We start from the raw sequence: 13472 nt of genomic DNA, 5'->3' as shown, positions 1-13472 counted from the left end.
AAGAAGTGAGATGTAAATGAATTGTGCTTAAAACCAGAAGCCATCGTTATATCCGTATCTTGAGAGTTCCTAGTCGTTCGAATCAGATGGTACCCATTGAAATATATGGCCTGTATAAAATGTGCACCAATTTGAAGCTTCATACATGTGTAAACTTTATGACATATCAAGGATAAGTTATTTATACTTAAAGATGGATCTCATGTACAAAATCGAATGGGTAAAGAAGCCTCGTGCCAATAAAATGGATCGTTCTATTTAAGAAGCCATGTAGAGTAGGGATGAAAAAAACGGATCGATCGAACCAGGAACTACCCCGATTGGTTCGGTCCAGTTCAGCTCCCAAAGGCACCGAATCGGTTCCTGCTTCATAAAATTGGAATCGGTGATTTTCGGCCCGATTTCCGATTCCAGGGATTTTTTAGTTTATTTCTTAAACGCAATCCTAATGTCAATTGATATATTAAAGTTAAGATCCGTGTTGCTCACCCCTACTAATAACTAATCACTCCAATTTTTTATTATTGAGTGGGACCAAATCGAATCGAGAGCTAATCACCCCTAATAGCAAAAGTATGTCTATGCGTGTTCAGGTTCTTTTCATTAACCTATGCCACAATAGGTCTAAGCCCCAATAGTCAACACAACTGAAATATTCTAGAAAATGATTGACATGCGGATAAAAGAGAAGTGGTCCATTAATTGACATACTTGTCAAAGGCGAAGGCAAAAATGTCAAAGTAGCCAACAGTCGCCGAGGACGTTTGGGGCATAAGACATAACGCATGCTAGTTTCAAAACGTTCATATTGGAACGTCAATACGAAATATAAAAATGTAAAGTAAGGAATATAAATTATGTTTTCTAACTTTTAGATTTTTATATTTAAGATGAGGACACATGTTGACATCTCCTAAAATTTCAAAGAAAAAAAAAACGGTTGAAATGGAGTTGACCAAAAGTTGACCGACGTTTGACCAGCAAACTAGAAGGCACAAAGCGGACTTTCTATATATGCACCCAAAAGAAAAGAAAAGAAAATAATAACAATAGACATGTTCTACCCATAAAAATTAGTCTTCGTTTGTCATTCTAAACAACGGTTTCCCAAACTTTCTATGAATGGACGACCTTGTGATTTCAAGGGAAAATTGTCCAAAAAATCTTAAACCTATTATGTGGCGGCCAATTTGGCCTTAAACCTTTTAATAATATCAATTTAATCCTAATCATTTTGATAACTTGCCAATCTAGTCCTAAACCTTTTAATTGTGTCAATTTCATCATAAACTAAATCTTTTAGTTTTATGACTAAATTAAAAAATCGTTAAAAGATTTAGGAGCAAATTGACACAATGAAGAGGTTTATAATTGAATTTGTCGTCGTACAATAATTTTAGGGCCATTCTGTGATCTCTATATAAGACATTTTGTATTCAAAATTAAGTTATTAACCACTACGCCAGTTAGTTCTTTAGGATTTATTGAACCAACTCCACTCGCACGGAAGCAGTGTAAGGCTTTTACGAGAAGCTTTTCACATTCGATTTTCACATTCGATTTTCAGGTATTTGGAGAGGTGTCAAACATGGGTTAAAGATCCATTCATTAACCCATATGTCCAAATTTTGCTAAATGGATTGACATTATTCGACTTGATCCGATGCAGCCATGGACACGCTAAGCGATGGAGCAAGGAGGAATTCAAAACCGTCTAGTCCTCCGTCGTTGATATCGACAAAAGGAGTTCCAATCTTTTGACCTCAGAAAGCAGGACTACGAAGCCAAATGTCATTTTGACCATGACTCTGCACGATTCTCGGGAGCATACTCGTTGGGATATCTTTTTCCGCTTTTGCGGCATGCTCGTAAGAGAAGCTCTCAGAAACCCTAAAAAGCTTCAATGTCTCCGCAGGAGTGCTTGGTTTCATCCCCAGTCAAAGACACCATCTCGAGTGAAACGAAACGACAAACTTGAGGGACGCGAGCGAGAACGTCCTCGGCCGCCATGCAAGAATTTGATGGTTCCTTATCCAACCAAATTACGTCCTTTGAATTTTGAATGCAGAAGGTCCCCTGTAGAAACAAGAAGGTCGTCCAGTGCGGCTACATCGCCCCCACTCTATTAATTAAAAGACTTGACGGCTCCATTGAGGTGCAGTGCGGCTACGTTGTCCCCACTAGATATTTCTTTTCTTTTATTAACTATGTTTTTTTTTTTGGAAAATATTACCTTTCTATGAATGGACGACGTTGTTTTTTCAATAGGGGACCTTTATGTATTCAAAATCAAGTGCTTAATCACTCCGTCAGTCAATCGATTCGTAGGATGCATTTGTTTGGTTGAAAGTGTATTTCGAAAATTATTTTTCTGGACTTTCACCCGCTTGGTTCGCCGAAAATGACTTAATTAACACGTAACACTTTTCGGTCAACGAAAAATTCATGCATAAAATTAGAAAAATAAATTCTTAAATATGAAAAGGTTGAAACACTTTTTAAAAAAAATACTTCCATCCATTTTTTTTTTCTTTTTCCTTCTTGCTTCACAAGTTGCCGGGCCTTGTCATATCCGACGAGCTCAAGCCCGCCCCAGGCCGTCGAGGCTCGATCTCATGTGGCCGATCATCGGGCCTACTATTTGTGGTTGATACACAAGTGCCTGAAGAAAGAAGAAGACGTCAAATTGAGGGCTGAACGAAGCGTAGAAAGCCAAGGGTTGGAAGAGAAAGATGGACGAAGTCGAAGGATAAGATGGATTTACAACCAGACGAAGCAACGTCGATGCCGATAACTTGAGGAAAAGTAAGAAAGCGACGCCGATTGCGCCGACGATGAAGGAGAAGATACAGAAACTATCGTCAATGATAAAGAACAAGGAGAAGAGGTTCGAAAAGTGTAAGAAGAATAAAAAATAAAAATAAAAACATAAGATAAATAAAATCAAAAATAAAAATAAATTTGAAAACGATTTCTTTTTTCCCGGCTTGAGATTAAGTGAGATTGAAATCATTTTTCAAATGAGACCCAAACACCATTAAACATTTCTAGTCAAATATCATCAAGCAAAGGAAAACAAACTATTTTTCTGAAAAGTGATTTTCCGAAAAGTATTTTTCCTTATCATTTAAGTTTTCTCCAAAACAAACGCACCCTTAGCAATTAATCGGACCAACAGATGCAGTGCAAAGTTTAAACGAAAAGGCTTCAAGGAAAAAATGAGAAAGAATCAATCAAAAAGAATAGGAAAATAAATTGGGGAGTGAGTGAGAGAGAGCTGGTGCCGCCGATCCTCTTTTGCCACAAAGAGGGCGGGCGACCCTCGACCTATCATAAAAGTATTTTAGTAATATAGAACGGGTCCGGTATGGAATAAAGATATTGATCAAGAAATTTGCACCGCATAAATGGATCGCAAACGTTTCTGTCTTGTGACGATAATTTGAAAACAAGGGAACACTCAAAAAGCGAGAATCAAGAGAATCAGCGCCAGAGCAGAGTCACGACAACAAAGAGGGGAAAGCGTGGGTCGGTGGAGAGATAATATTCTGCTACACCCGCATGTACGGGGAGCTCGGTGGGCATCACATCTTCAAGATGTTGATTGGGGAGTAGGCCCCTGATTCCGATGACGTCAGCGCTCACGGAAGCTGAGGGAAACCGCCGTGAAGATGGATTAATACGACGGCGGTTGGCTCTCACGGCCCCCTTGGCCGCCACCCTCCGCCCCACGCCTTCTCCCCTCCTCCAACGCCTAATTTGTTTTTCCATTCATGTCACGCGCACTTCGTTTGGATTAATCTCTCAGCGGCCAGCGCTTCCAGATTTTTCTTTTTCGTTTTGAATTTTCTGTTCGTTGTTGATAAAGAATTAAAGAATTGTTACAATGTCGATCTAATGTGCAATTATGATTTCCTTACAGAAAAATAAATGTTTTGGAAAACATTTTCTTAAGAGTGATAAGTTGCGTTTGCTTGAAATAGTTAGTTAATGAAAAATGTACCAACAACAATTTGTATCCAAATGATTTTCGTCAAGAATGAAAATATATTCCGTTCATTCATTATTGTGAGCGATACCGATAATTTTCAAATCATTCATTTCTCGCGAAATAAACAGATCATTCATTTCTCGCGAAATGAACGAAGTCTTAGACTTAACCGTCGATAGATGAGACGACCGATTGAAATAGCATCACCGTGAAAAGATGCATATGTATGCTTTTTATTGTTTGTATTAGCGAAACATCTACATCTTGCACATAGTTTTAAGAAAATGACAAGAATACGATAAAAATGTTATCCAAAAATGGTTAGGAAACGGACTTACGCGGATCATGAATTGAATTTGACCAAAATAAACCATGAATTGCAAAGTTCCCCATGTCGTTAACACGATACGCGAAAAAAAATGTTCGACAAAAAAGTGTTAAATATCCCATGTTACTAATTTACGTTATTTATATGTTGTTTATATACGTATGATCTCTCGTCACCCACTAATTTATAAGTTTTTTAGTAGGATTTTCAAACAAAATAGAATTTTGTTATCTACTAATTACTATGATGCACCATCATTTATTATATTTGGCCAATTCGACAAACATAATGGAATGTACTTACAGAATGGTTCATGAAAAAAAAAAAACACTTCGCCAACATCAATTACAAACGAAACAAAAAAAAAAAAAATTGCAAGCTACACGAGAACTTAAAGATATTTTTATCAAATCGAGCAATAATATCATTACAAAAAATCATTACTGCAATATACGACTTAAACATCATTTTGCCAATTTCACAGCAATAAAACATAGGAGTGTCAATGGATCGGTTCGATTTGAATCTCCATCTCCCTAATATCCGACTGGACTTAATCCAACCCCATCCAAATGCAAAGGGTAATTTTTTTGGGTGACCCGACCCACATAGAACCCTTACCGAGGGGGAAACAAATGGATCTAAGGCATCGTTTGTTTCACGAAAAATATTTTTTCGGAAAACAGTTTCCCTAATTTCTGATGTTTGGGAAGCGGAAAATGAGTGGTCAACAGAAAATATTTCCGATTAACAAAAAAGACCTTCTAAAACTATGGAAAATGATTTCTTCATTTTGAGAATAGGAAAACATTTTCGTCATTTTCTTCCTCTTTTCTTTCACACTTCTTTTCTTTAAAATTATTTTTAAAAATTCCATTTTAAAACTTTTTACGAATTCGAATTTTTTATTGTATATATATTTTTCTTTTTTTCTTTTTTGTTCTTTGCTTCTTCTCTTTTCTCCTTCTTCCTCCTTCCTCCACTTGCTTCCTCAGCCTGTTGCTGCTCCTTCCTCCGCCGATGGTGGACCTCGGTGACGGCGGTCGCCTAGTGAGGTGAGCTCGAGGCTCAACGACTATAGGCCTTGAGGGAGGCCAAGCTTGCCGGATCTGGTTCGCTCGAGCATGGCCTCGAGTGAGCAAGGCGGGAGAACCATCACCGGCCCGGATAGAGGCCGGGCCGGGAGTCGCCGGCCTCGTACGAGGCCAAGCGAGCCGTCATCGGCCCCGTCAAGGCTAGGCGAACTGTCGCGGGCGGTTCGCCCGGCCTCGCACGAGTCCAGGCCGGTGGTTGCTAGCCTCGAGCGAGGCCGGTCCTTACCTGCGATAGGTTGCCATTTGTCTTCGTGGTCGGCGACCGTGAGAAAACAATAATTGAAAAAAGAGAAAAACATTAAAAAGAAAAAAAGGAAAAGAGAAAAGAGAAAAAAGGAAAAAAGATAAACAATTTAAATATTAAAAAATTCAATTCTTTTTAAAAATATGAAAAAAAGGGAAAAACAAAAAATTATTGAATGAAGTGCATGGAGGAAAATTTAATTTAATTTTCCATACCATACAATAGAAAATATTTTCCTAGTCTTTTTAATATTTCAATCAAACACCGGAAAATATATTCATTTTCTTGGAAATTGACTTTCCGGAAAATATTTTTCAAAAATAACTCATTTTTCGCGAAATAAATGGAGCATAATAGTGTCGGGTTTTAAATTTTTAATTGTATTTTAACTTTTTAACCACCCAACCATCATAATTGTCTCCACCCCAAATCTTAACGATGTTGATACACCGTCCAATTAACAATTTCACATGTTCAACGCAACTCATGTGTAAAATTCAGTACCGTCCTTTAGGGTTGTATTTACATCAAATAGTGGAATGAAAAGTTTGTCGTCCTTAAAGTTCCTGTCCTGTCCCTCGGTTTATATAACAAAAAAGAAAAAAAAAAGCTTCTGTCCTGTTTTTGTTCAATCCAGAGCGCAGAACAGAATTCGAAACTTCCTCGTATTTTCTTCGCTCTTCGCTGATGGCCAAGATGGACAAATGACATGCAATTTGTCTCCACGATGTGTTTCCGGTCAGTTTTGTTTCACTTGCCATCTGAACCACAAGGAAACTCGATCCGAAATTTCCGGTTCCGTTCGAGTTTCGAATCGAGCGATTCTTTTTCGCTCCCTGAATAAAAGGTAGGTACAGATGGTAAAGACGAAAGATCTAGGAAAAATTTTACTTTGGGAGCATAGAATTCCAATCGAAGAAAAAGAGGTTCGGATCTAGTCGGTCGCGTTATCAAGTTTTTCATTTTTCAATTTTTTAACAGCGTGGATATATTTTTTTCTCGACCCAAATTTTTGCGAGGATGATACACGGTCCAATAAACAATCCCACATGTTCAATGCAAGCCAAGATGCAAATTGCGTACCATCCTTTGGACTTGGACTTGCACCCAATAATGTGCGGCAAAAATGGGGCGATGACACGAAACACGTGAAAAGTTCGTCGTCTTGGAAGCTCCAGTCCTGTCCTTGTTCAGTCCAGAATGCAAAACTGAATTTGAAACTTCCTCGTGCTTTCTTCACTCTTCACCGATGCATTTCACTTGAAATTTTCATGTCTCATTCCTTGTTATGTTGGCTGACCATCGAGTAGTCAAATGCCCTACAGCAGATGCAAAAAGAACAAGGAAATTATACCATAGTGGATAGGGAAAATTATCCAAAAATTTGTAAACTTCTTGCAGTTTTGTCAGTAGAGATATCAAGCTCTTAATTTTACCAATTGAGTCCTAAACCTTTCACCTCTTACCAGTTGAGTCCATCCGTCCAATTTTAATTTTTTTGGAACAATCTTTTCACCTTTTAATTCACTGGTTGTTGGTGAGGACCATGATGCCTTGGATCGGCCCAAACCATCTCGGCCTTGCCCGTGGCGGCGATGGTCCGGGCGAGGGCCACGACCCTCGTTTGTGGTTGGCAATTGAGATCTAAATCATTTCAATTTTTGCCAATTGAGTCAATCCGTTTAATTTTAAATTTTTTGGGATAATCTTTTGGTTCTTAATTTGCCGATAGCCAGCGAGAGCCACAATGCCTCGGATCGGCCTAGATAATCTCGGCCTTGTCCACGGCCACGATGGTTTGGGCAAGGGCTACAACCCTCGTTTGGGGCTAGCGAGGGCGTTGCGTCCCTCACCTGCAACCGATGAGGGCCAAGTGACCCTTGCCAGGCCATTGAGAAAAGAAGAATAGAGGAAAAAAAAAATGAAAAAAATTAACAAAAAATTGGAAAATTATTAAGATATTATTAACAATTATCCACGTCATTTAGTCGTGCCATGTAAGAAGGCCAGGATCTACGTCAATGATTTTTGGCTAATAGGACTTATTGATAAAAAGTGAACAGATTTAGGACTCAATTAACAAAAATAAACGATTTATGACCGAATTGGCAAAAGTGTAATAAATTTAGGACTTTTTGGATAAATTTTTGGCTGGTGTTGGATTTGGCTATTGGGGACATGAGGTTGGTGAAATGTCAGCGGGCAGGATGTTTTGTGGTTTCTTGAGGATGGAGAGGCTAATGACATCCTTTAAAATTTTTAGAATAATGTTACAGCTGTAAATTATGGTTTTTAAGAAGTGAGATGTAAATGAATTGTGCTTAAAACCAGAAGCCATCGTTATATCTTTATCTTGAGACTTCCCAGTCGTTCGGATCAGATGGTACCCATCGAAATATATGGCCTGTCTAAAATGTGCACCAATTTGAAACTTCATACATGTGTAAACTTTATGACACATCAAGGATAAGTTATTTATACTTAAAGATGGATCTCATGTACAAAATCGAATGGCTAAAGAGGCCTCGTGCCAATATAATGGACCGTTCTATTTAAGAAGCCAGGTAGAGTAGGGATGAGCAAAACAGATCGATCGAACCGGGAACTACCCCGACCGGTTCGGTCCGGTTTAGCTCCCAAAGGCGCCGAATCGGTTCCTAGTTCCATAAAATTGGAATTGGTGATTTTCGGCCCGGTTTCCGATTCCAGAGATTTTTTTATTTTATTTCTTAAACACAATCCTAATGTCAATTGATATATTAAAGTTAAGATCCTTGTTGCTCACCCCCTACTAATAACTAATCACTCCGATTTTTGGTTCTTGAGTGGGGCCAATCGGATTGAGAACCGATAACCCCTAATAGCAAAAGTACGTATATGTATGTTCAGGTTCTTTTACGTATATGTATGTTCAGGTTCTTTTTTTTTTGGTAAGGTGTATGTTCAGGTTCTTTTCATTAACCTATGCCACAATAGGTCTAAGCCTCGATAGTCAACACAACTGAAATATTCTAGAAAATGATTGACATGCGGATAAAAGAGAAGTAGCCCATTAATTGACATACTTGTCAAAGGCGAAGGCCAAAATGTCAAAGTAGCCAATCGTCACCGAGGACGTTTGGGGCATAAGACATAACACATGCTAGTTTCAAGACGTTCATATTGAAACGTCAATACGAAATATAAAAATGTAAAGCAAGGAATATAAATTATGTTTTCCAACTTTCAAATTTTTATATTTAAGATGAGGACACATGTTGACATCTCCTAAAATTTCAAAGAAAAAAAAAAAAAACGGTTGAAATGGAGTTGACCAAAAGTTGACCGACTTTTGACCAGCAAACTAGAAGGCACAAAACGGACTTTCCATATATGGACCCAAAAGAAAAGAAAATAAAATAATAACAATAGACATGTTCTGCCCATAAAAATTAGTCTTCTTTTGTCATTCTAAACAATGATTTCCCAAACTTTCCATGAATGGACGACCTTGTGATTTCAAGGAAAAATTGTCCAGAAAGTTTTAAACCTATATTATGTGGCGGCCAATTCGGCCTTAAACCTTTTAATTATATCAATTTAATCCTAAACATTATGACGACTTGCCAATCTAGTCCTAAACCTTTTAATTGTGTCAATTTCATCATAAACTAAACCTTTTAACTTTATGATTAAATTAAAAAATCTTCAAAAGATTTAGGAGTAAATTGGCACAATTGAAATGTTTATAATTAAATTTGTCGTTATGCAATAATTTTAGGACTATTTTGTGATCTCTATATGGGATATTCCGTATTCAAAATTAAGTGTTTAACCACTGTGCCGGTTAGTTCTTAAGGATTTATCAAACCAACTCCACTCACACAGAAGCAATGTAAGGCTTCCACGAGAAGCTTTTCACATTCGATTTTCAGGTCTTTAGAGAGGTGTCAAACATGGGTTAAAGATCCATTCATTAACCCATGTGTCCAAATTTTGCTAAATGGATTGACATTATTCGACTTGATCCGATGCATCCGTAGACATGCTAAGCGATGGAGCAAGGAGGAATTCGAAACCGTCTTGTCCTTCTCCGTCGTTGATATCGACAAAAGGAGTTCCAATCTTTTGACCTCAGAAAGCAGGACTACGAAGCCAAATGTCATTTTGACCATGACTCTGCACGATTCTCGGGAGCATACTCGTTCGGATATCTTTTTCCGCTTTTGCGGCATGCTCGTAAGAGAAGCTCTCAGAAACCCTAAAAAGCTTCAATGTCTCCGCAGGAGTGCTTGGTTTCATCCCCAGTCAAAGACACCATCTCGAGTGAAACGAAACGACAAACTTGAGGGACGCGAGCGAAAACATCCTCGGCCGCCATGCAAGAACTTGATGGTTCCTTATCCAACCAAATTACGTCCTTTGAATTTTGAATGCAGAAGGTCCCCTGTAGAAACAAGAAGGTCGTCCAGTGCGGCTACATCGCCCCCACTCTATTAATTGAAAGACTTGACGGCTCCATTGAGGTACAGTGCGGCTACGTTGTCCCCACTAGATATTTCTTTTATTAACTATGTTTTTGTTTTTTGGAAAATATTACCTTTCTATGAATGGACGACGTTGTTTTTTCAATAGGGGACCTTTATGTATTCAAAATCAAGTGCTTAATCACTGTGTCAGTCAATCGATCCTTAGGATGCATTTGTTTGGTTGAAAGTGTATTTCGGAAACTATTTTTCTGGACTTTCACCCGCTTGGTTCGCCGAAAATGACTTAATTAACACAGAACACTTTTCGGTCAACAAAATATTCATGCATAAAATTAGAAAAATAAATTCTTAAATATAAAAAGGTGAAAACACTTTTTAAAAAACATACTTCCATCCGTTTTTTTTTCTTTTTCCTTCTTGCTTCACAAGTTGCCAGGCCTCGTCATATTTGACGAGCTCAAGCTCGTCCGAGGCCGGCAAGGCTCGATCTCATGTGGCCGATCGTCGGGCCTACTATTTGTGGTCGATACACAAGTGCCTGAGAAAGAAGAAGACGTCAAATTGAGGGCTGAACGAAGCGTAGAAAGCCAAGGGTTGGAAGAGAAAGATGGACGAAGTCGAAGGATAAGATGGATTTACAACCAGACGAAGCAACGTCGATGGTGATAACTAGAGGAAAAGTAAGAAAGCGACGCCGATTGCGCCGACGATGAAGGAGAAGATACAGAAACTATCGTCAATGACAAAGAACAAGGAGAAGAGGTTCGAAAAGTGTAAGAAGAATAAAAAATAAAAATAAAAACATAAGATAAATAAAATCAAAATAAAAATAAATTTGAAAACGATTTTTTTTTTTTCGGCTTGAGATTAAGTGAGATTGAAATCATTTTCCAAATGAGATCCAAACACCATTAAACATTTCTAGTCAAATATCATCAAGCAAAGGAAAACAAACTATTTTTCTGAAAAGTGATTTTCCGAAAAGTATTTTTCCTTATCATTTAAGTTTTCTCCAAAACAAACACACCCTTAGCAATTAATCGGACCAACGCATGCAGTGCAAAGTTTAAAAGAAAATGCTTCAGGGAAAAAATGAGAAAGAATCAATAAAAAAGGATAGGAAAATAAATTGGGGAGTGAGTGAGAGAGAACTGGTGCCCCCGACGCCGACCCTCCTTTGCCACAAAGAGGGCCGGCGACCCTCGACCTACCATAAAAGTATTTTAGTAATATAGAACGGGTCAGGTATGGAATAAATATATTGATCAAGAAATTTGCACCGCATACATGGATCGCAAACGTTTCTGTCTTGTGACGATAATTTGAAAACAAGGGAACACTCAAAAAGCGAGAATCAAGAGAATCAGCGCCAGAGCAGAGTCACGACAATAAAGAGGGGAATGCGTGGGTCGGTGGAGAGATGATATTCTGCTACACCCGCGTGTACGGGGAGCTCGGTGGGCGTCACATCTTCAAGATGTTGATTGGGGAGTAGGCCCCTGATTCCGATGACGTCAGCGCTCACGGAAGCTGAGGGAAACCGCCGTGAAGATGGACTAATACGACGGCGGTTGGCGCTCACGGCCCCCTTGGCCGCCACCCTCCGCCCCACGCCCCACCCCCACGCCTTCTCCCCTCCTCCAACGCCTAATTAGTTTTTCCATTCATGTCACGCGCACTTCGTTTGGATTAATCTCCCAGCGGCCAGCGCTTCCAGACTTTTCTTTTTCATTTTGAATCTTCTGTTCGTTGTTGGTAAAGAATTAAAGAATTGTTACAATGTCGATCTAATGTGCAATTGTGATTTCCTTACAGAAAAATAAATGTTTTGAAAAAACATTTTCTTAAGAGTGATAAGTTGCGTTTGCTTGAAATAGTTAGTTAATGAAAAATATACCAACAACAATTTGTATCCAAACGATTTTCGTCAGTAATGAAAATATATTCCGCTCGTTCATTATTGTAAGCGATACCGATAATTTTCAGATCATTCATTTCTTGCGAAATAAACGAAGTTTTAGACTTAACCGTCGATAGATGAGACGACTGATTGAATTAGCATCACTATGAAAAGATGCATATGTATGCTTTTTAACATCTACGTCTTGCACAGAGTTTTAAGAAAATGACAAGAATACGATAAAAATTTTATCCAAAAATGGTTAGGAAACGGACTTACGCGGATCATGAATTAAATTTAACCAAAAATAGACCATGAATTGCAAAGTTCCCCATGTCGTTTACACAATACGCGAAAAAAAATGTTCGACAAAAAAAGTGTTAAATATCCCATATTACTAATTTACATTATTTATATGCTGTTTATATATATATATATATATATATATATATATGATCTCTCGTCACGCATTAATTTATAAGTTTTTGAGTAGGATTTTCGAACAAAATACAATTTTGTTATCTACTAATTACTATGATGCATCATCATTTATTATCTTTGGCCAATTCGACAAACATAATGGAATGTACTTACAGAATGGTTCATGAAAAAAAAAAACTTCGCCAACATCAACTACAAAAAAAAAATAAAAATTGCGAGCTACATGAGAACTTAAAGATATTTTTATCAAATCGCGCGATAATATCGTTACAGAAAATCATTACTGCAATATACGACTTAAACATCATTTTGCCAATTTCATAGCAATAAGACATAGGGGTGTCGGTGGATCGATTCGATTTGAATCTCCATCTCCCTAATATCCGACTGGACTCGATCCAACCCCATCCAATTGCAAAGGGTAATTTTTTTGGGTGACCCGACCCACATAGAACCCTTATTGAGGGGGAAAAAAAAACGGATTTAAGGCTTCGTTTGTTTCACGGAAAATATTTTCTCGAAAAACATTTTCCTTAATTTTCGATGTTTGGGGAGCGGAAAATGAGTGGCCAACGGAAAATATTTTCCGATCAACAGAAAAAATCTTCTAAAATTATGAAAAATGATTTCCTCATTTTGAGAATAGGAAAACATTTTCCTCATTTTCTTCCTCCTTTCTTTCACACTTCTTTTCTTTAAAATTATTTTTTAAAAATTCAATTTTAAAACTTTTTACAAATTCAAATTTTTTAATGTATATTTTTTGTTCTTTTCTTCTTCTTCCTCCTTCCTCCACTTGCTTCCTCGGCTTGTTGCTGCTCCTTCCTCCGCCAATGGCGGACCTCTGCGACGGCAGTCACCTAGTGAGGTGAGCTCAAGGCTTGACGATCACAGGCCTCGAGGGAGGCCAAGCTTGCCGGATCTAGTTTGGCCGGGCATGGCCTCGAGCGAGCGAGGCAGGCGAACCGTCACCGGCCCCGATCGAGGCTAGGCTAGGAGTCGCCG

General features: G+C 38.3%; 1 protein-coding gene across 1 annotated transcript in view; it reads right to left on the bottom strand.

Moving 5' to 3' along the window:
* Window positions 1–13472, bottom strand: part of LOC115745878 (heavy metal-associated isoprenylated plant protein 3-like) — a 19413-nt gene extending 5941 nt beyond the window's left edge. The window contains exon 1 of the mRNA XM_030681495.2: window positions 13462–13472. The gene's annotated coding sequence lies outside the window, so the exon portion shown is untranslated. The remainder of the gene's footprint in view (window positions 1–13461) is intronic.

Source organism: Rhodamnia argentea, chromosome 7 (genome assembly GCF_020921035.1).
Source record: "Rhodamnia argentea isolate NSW1041297 chromosome 7, ASM2092103v1, whole genome shotgun sequence".
In the NCBI taxonomy this organism is placed as follows: Eukaryota; Viridiplantae; Streptophyta; class Magnoliopsida; order Myrtales; family Myrtaceae; genus Rhodamnia; species Rhodamnia argentea.
Note: the sequence above shows the minus strand (reverse complement) of the source record. Positions and strands in the feature narration are given on the sequence as shown.